General features: G+C 35.9%; 1 pseudogene; it reads left to right on the forward strand.

Annotated features, from left to right (window-relative positions):
* The first annotated feature begins 3,620 nt into the window (after positions 1-3,620).
* On the forward strand, positions 3,621-3,739 carry LOC148442309 (5S ribosomal RNA; annotated as a pseudogene).
* Positions 3,740-5,770: the final 2,031 nt, after the last annotated feature.

Here is a 5,770-nt window from a genome sequence, read left to right on the forward strand (position 1 = left end):
TATTGATTTATCAGCACAATTGCACTTTGTATATATTTAACAATTGCACTTGCTGTGTTCATTCAAACGGACCTATACTATGTAGGTCCCCCCTTTTTAATATTGAAATGTGTTATTTATTTTTATAAACATATGTTGTATGTATTATACTTGCAAGCACTATTTGCACATCTTATAAACACATGTTGTATATACCATACTTGTAAGCACTATTGCACAAAAACCATTTTATTTATACGTCAGTTGCTCTATTACCTGGTACACTTTGAACATTTACACATAAGGATTTCACCAAAAATCCTATTACTCTGAGTATAGCAGACACCCTTTTACCTGAATGGAGAATGTATACTGATACACCTTTTAAAGAGTCCTCTTTAAATCTCTAAGTTGGCGCCGGGATCCTTCCTTTCTAAAACATCACTACTTTTGGTTTATTGTACCTCGGCAGCCTCCTTAGGTCATTGTCATTATATATAAAAATGTATCGAATTAATGAAAGAGCCAATAGAAGGAATGACCTATGTCAGAGGATTTTTAATGAGACCAGCACAGCACCTGTCACAGAAATTCCAATAGAAAATTTGGACAATCACTTTTGGGATATGGAAAAACTTTTAACTAAAGAAATTAAAGCATGGTGGGACATCAAAGGCCTTGAGTATTATATATATGTCAATAGGGTCCCTAGAGGGTTAAGAATTTTAAAGAATCCAACCTTTGACCTTGACAAAGAGAGCTTTATTGAAAAATGGGACAAAATTCTACATAAATCTCCCCTAGATTTCATGCAGTTGATCATCAGTGAGAAAAATGCTGTAATTGCACAGCTGGAACATTAGAATTATAAAGAAAATGAAAAAGTGCTCATAAAGTAGCTAGAGAAAATAGAGGAAACAGTCATTAAAGGCAAAGAAAGGAAGTTTCTAAGAGACAAACAGCACTATGCTACTAACAAAATTAAGAAATGGAGCAGATTTACTACTACGAATCACACGCAACGAATCGATAGGAGCAGGAACGAACAGCATTGGAAGTATTCACCACAGAGGACTTTGATTAGTTCTAGGGGTGAAGATCCCAGACCATCACCAAAATTCAGACCCAATCTAAGGAATAGATTTTCTACACTACAGAAACTGGATTCAAACAGTGACACTGAACAACATTTTTTATCACCGGGCCCAAGCACATGGCACGACCCAGTCAACCCTCTCTTGAAAGAAACAGCTTCAGTAGCATCACCGTTAAAAAGAAGAATAAGAGAAGGAGAGGAAAACGGGGCAATGGGAGGAAGAATTTTCAAAAGGAGGAACTTCCAGTAGACCTCAAAAGCAAGGGCATCTTCAACCTTTCTTTGCACATTTTTACGAAACCAGAAATAAATCTACTCAGTAAGGGACTCAATTATGCACCAACCACAAACATGAATAAATTCGAAGTGTTCATAGACTTGAATAAGTATGTGAGGAATTTAACTCTGAAAAGGCATTTTCTAAGGAAGGAAACGGCATCAATTAAGAGTTTTGAATCAATGTCAAAATCTGGATTAAAAGGTAAATCAACATACTACCCCTTGGGAGTCTAAAAGCAGCCACATAGAAATTTTTTATGAAAAATTGAAGAAGGATCTATGTGAACCGAGCATACAGACAATATCTAGGCAGAACCTTAAAAATTATGAAAAACATGCCCTCAAAGAATTACAAAAGAATAAAGAGATTATCATCAAACAAGCTGATAAAGGGGGGGGCTTGGTTATTATGGATAAACAAGCCTATCTGAAGGAAGCCACTAGACTGTTGGGAGACGAGGCCTCCTATACAATGCTACAACAGGATCCTGTAGATAAATATATAGAGGAACTCAGAATATTACTTCTATAAGGTCTCCGTAATGGAACCCTCTGTAAAGAAGAATATCAATATCTGATGACAACCAATCCCACTACCCCCATTTTTTATTTTCTACCAAAGATCCATAAATCCTTGATTGATCCACCAGGAAGACCCATTGTGGCAGGCATTCACTCACTCACTTCACACCTTTCAGAATATGTGGATATATACTTGCAGAAATATGTGGATAAACTAGATTCTTATTTAAAAGATACTACGAATCTATTACAAAACTTCAAAGAATTTGAATGCAAAGACACTTACAAATGGATCACTATAGATGTACAAGCTCTGTACACCTGCATTGAACACACAAAAGGTGTAGATGCTTGTAGAGCAGCTATGGAGGAAGATGAACATATGGGTACCAACCACTGCAAATTTTTATGTGATCTTATGACTTCTATACTTATACACAATTATTTTACATTTTTAAATGTGTTTTATTGCCAAGTGTGTGGCACAGCGATGGGCACTATTTTTGCGCCAAGTTTTGCTAATATTTTTATGGGCCACCGGGAGAAAGAATATGTGTACACTAACAATCCCTACAAGGATAAAATAATCATGTAGAAAAGGTACATTGATGACATCCTCATTATCTGGAATGGAACAGAGGAGGTTTTTAAACAATTTTTTACACATATCGAGAATAACGACATGAATTTAAAATTCACGTCCCATTTTAGTAACACTTCAGTAGAATTCTTGGATTTGGTTCTGAAACAGGAGGGAGGGAAAGTGACCACCAAAACCCACATAAAAGAGGTGGATACCAACAGATATTTACATTACAAGAGTGGACACCTAAGGAAATGGAAAACCAATATTCCCTACTCCCAATTCCACAGAATTAAGAGGAACTGCACTAGAGAGAGTGATTGCGAAGACCACATCAAAATATATACTGAAAGGTTCACGCAGAAAGAATATCCAGTGGCACTTTTGAACAAGGCAGCCGAAAGAACAAAAAATCTAAAGAGACAAGACCTATTGAAATATAAGGAAACTACAGACAAAAAGAATTTTGTACCTTTTGTGACCAGGTACAATGGACATGAGAACAGAATAAAGGGGAGCTTCCAGAAACATTGGAATCTACTGCTCATGGACCCAATTTTAAAAGATATTCTTCCTCCTAAACCCACTGTCCTCTTCAGCAAAGGAAAAAGTCTAAAATATTCCATGGCACAAAGTATGCTGAGAGATGAAGCAAAAAATGACATACTTCCTCCATGTCTGGGATGCTACAAATGTGACCGCTGCAATATTTGCAGATACCTCCATCCAAGAAGAAAGGTCTTTTATAATCACAACAACTCTCAAGAATTCAAGATAAAGCATTTTATGAATTGTAATTCAACTTCGATCATCTATCTATTAGAATGCCAATGTGGTCTGAAGTACATAGAGAAGACCAAAAGACCCCTAAAACTAAGGATTCAAGAACATGTCCGCAATATCAAAAACAAAGTTGAAGGACATGCAGTATCCAGACATTTTATCAGTCATCATAGATCTAATCCTGAAGAATGTACTTTCAAGGCCACAGAACAAGTAACCTTGGGGGAAAGAGGAGGAGACCTTGGCAAGAAACTCTCACAGCGTGAAATGTTCTGGATTTTCCAATTAAACACAATGACTCCAAATGGCTTTAACGAAAGTTACGAGATTGCCCCTTTCCTATGATGGATTAGTTGGTAGCTGTGGATACCCTGTATTACCTACAACCTTACCATTGTACTGACGCCCAATCTCATCTGATCTTGGAAGCTAAGCATAATTGGGCTGGGTTAGTACTTGGATGGGGGACCTCCTGGGAATACCCAGTGTTGTAGTTGATGTTATCCACAGCAGAGCACAGAGTAGCCACTCAGACCATTTATTAAGGAAGAGGGGCCACATGCAAGCCGAAGAATCACGAACTCTGCTAAAGCCATTCTTACATATCCAATCCACTGTATGGACATCTAAGAAGAACTGAACTATCGGCTTGAATTTATTTATCATTTTTTACTTTATTATTTTATATACATTGGCCTACCCCCAAAAAAATTTAAACAGTTTTTAAAAAACTTTTTATTATGTATATTTTTTCTTTGTTCTTCATTAAGTACTTTTCACAAAATATCAGAAATACACATTTTCTACCTGGACTACTATTTCTCTGGGATCCATATACATAGGAATTAGTACTTTTTCTTCTAATTTTATACTGAACATATTTTTCATCCTGTTACAAATTTAATTAATTTTCCAGTTATCATGCCGATTCATGTGATAGTTAGGCATTTAAAGCGTGTTTTAAATGAGTTAAATTGCTGAAAATGTTTTCCTTCTCTAACCATCATTAGTTGCGGACGGAACCTAAAGGAATAACAGTCGGGTAACCCTAGCAACGATGATGTGGAGAAAGGTCAAGTGATACAACATGACCATAACACAGAGCAGGACCAGTGAGATTACTAACTGAGGATGCTTACGACTATACCTGTAAAGGGCTAGACGGACTATGAAAACATGCCGGCTAAGTGAGAATGATGTGGACACCAGAAGGACCACAACAACATGGCGGTCGAGTCATCATGAAGCGGGCGCTAGAAGAGAACGTCATGTTGCACCTATGCACACGCCGGAACCGGTAATGACGACATCGGTGGGCGGAAGTGGAAGCAGGCCAGAACACAAGCTGGCAAATGATCAGGATATGGCTTGTAATTGCAAAACCATCTGGAAATGACTTCTATCTCTCCACAAACTCCCATTACCTACATCTATTAATGAGACTAAAGAAAATTAACAGAATTCCGATTTTAACAAACCGGAAGTGACATCACTAATTAGCCTAATGAGACATTTTAATCCTGTTTAACACTGGGTATATAAAGCGATAACCACTGAATGTCTGTATCCCTTGATGAAGTCCCTAAACGGACGAAACGCGTTGGAAAATGCTGCCTTTTCCTGAATGAACTGAAACAGATAAGCTATACCTTCTAAGCTACTTCTTGGATTATTTATTTACCTCCCTTTTTTAACAATTTAAGAACCTTTTAAATATCTGTTTTAAATTGTTAATATGTATTGATCCTTCTATTCTTTGACCTTATATGTTTCTCCTGTTTTTTATATATTTATATATCCTTCCATTAACTTTTATATGAATATATGAATTTTATATTTATATTTATATATATAAATATTTATTTATTTATTGATTTATTGATTTATCAGCACAATTGCACTTTGTATATATTTAACAGTTGCACTTGCTGTGTTCATTCAAACGGACCTTACCTATGTAGGTCCCCCCTTTTTTAATATTAAAATGTGTTATTTATTTTTATAAACACGTGTATGTATTATACTTGCAAGCACTATTTGCACATCTTATAACACATGTTGTATGTACCATACATGCAAGCACTATTGCACAAAAACCATTTTATTTATACGTAAGTCGCTCTTTTACCTGGTACACTTTGAACATTTACACATAAGGATTTCACCAAAAATCCTATTACTCTGGGTATAGCAGACACCCTTTTACCTGAAGGGAGAACGTATACTGATACACCTTTTAAAGAATCCTCTTTAAATCTCTAAGTTGGCGCCAGGAACCTTCCCTTCTAAAACATATATTATATATATATATATATATATATATATATATATAATGTGTGTATATATATATATATATATATATATATATATATGTGTGTGTGTGTGTATATGTGTATATATATAGATAGGAAGGATTGAAGGACGCACACATCACTCAGAGTAATCCATATGGAGTGCTCGGATAACATCTATGAATAGCAGCAAAGTCCAAATATGGACAAATCCAGCACATCCAGTAGAAAAACTAT

Source organism: Taudactylus pleione, unplaced genomic scaffold (genome assembly GCF_031769625.1).
Source record: "Taudactylus pleione unplaced genomic scaffold, aTauple2 ptg001573l, whole genome shotgun sequence".
Taxonomy (NCBI): Eukaryota; Metazoa; Chordata; class Amphibia; order Anura; family Myobatrachidae; genus Taudactylus; species Taudactylus pleione.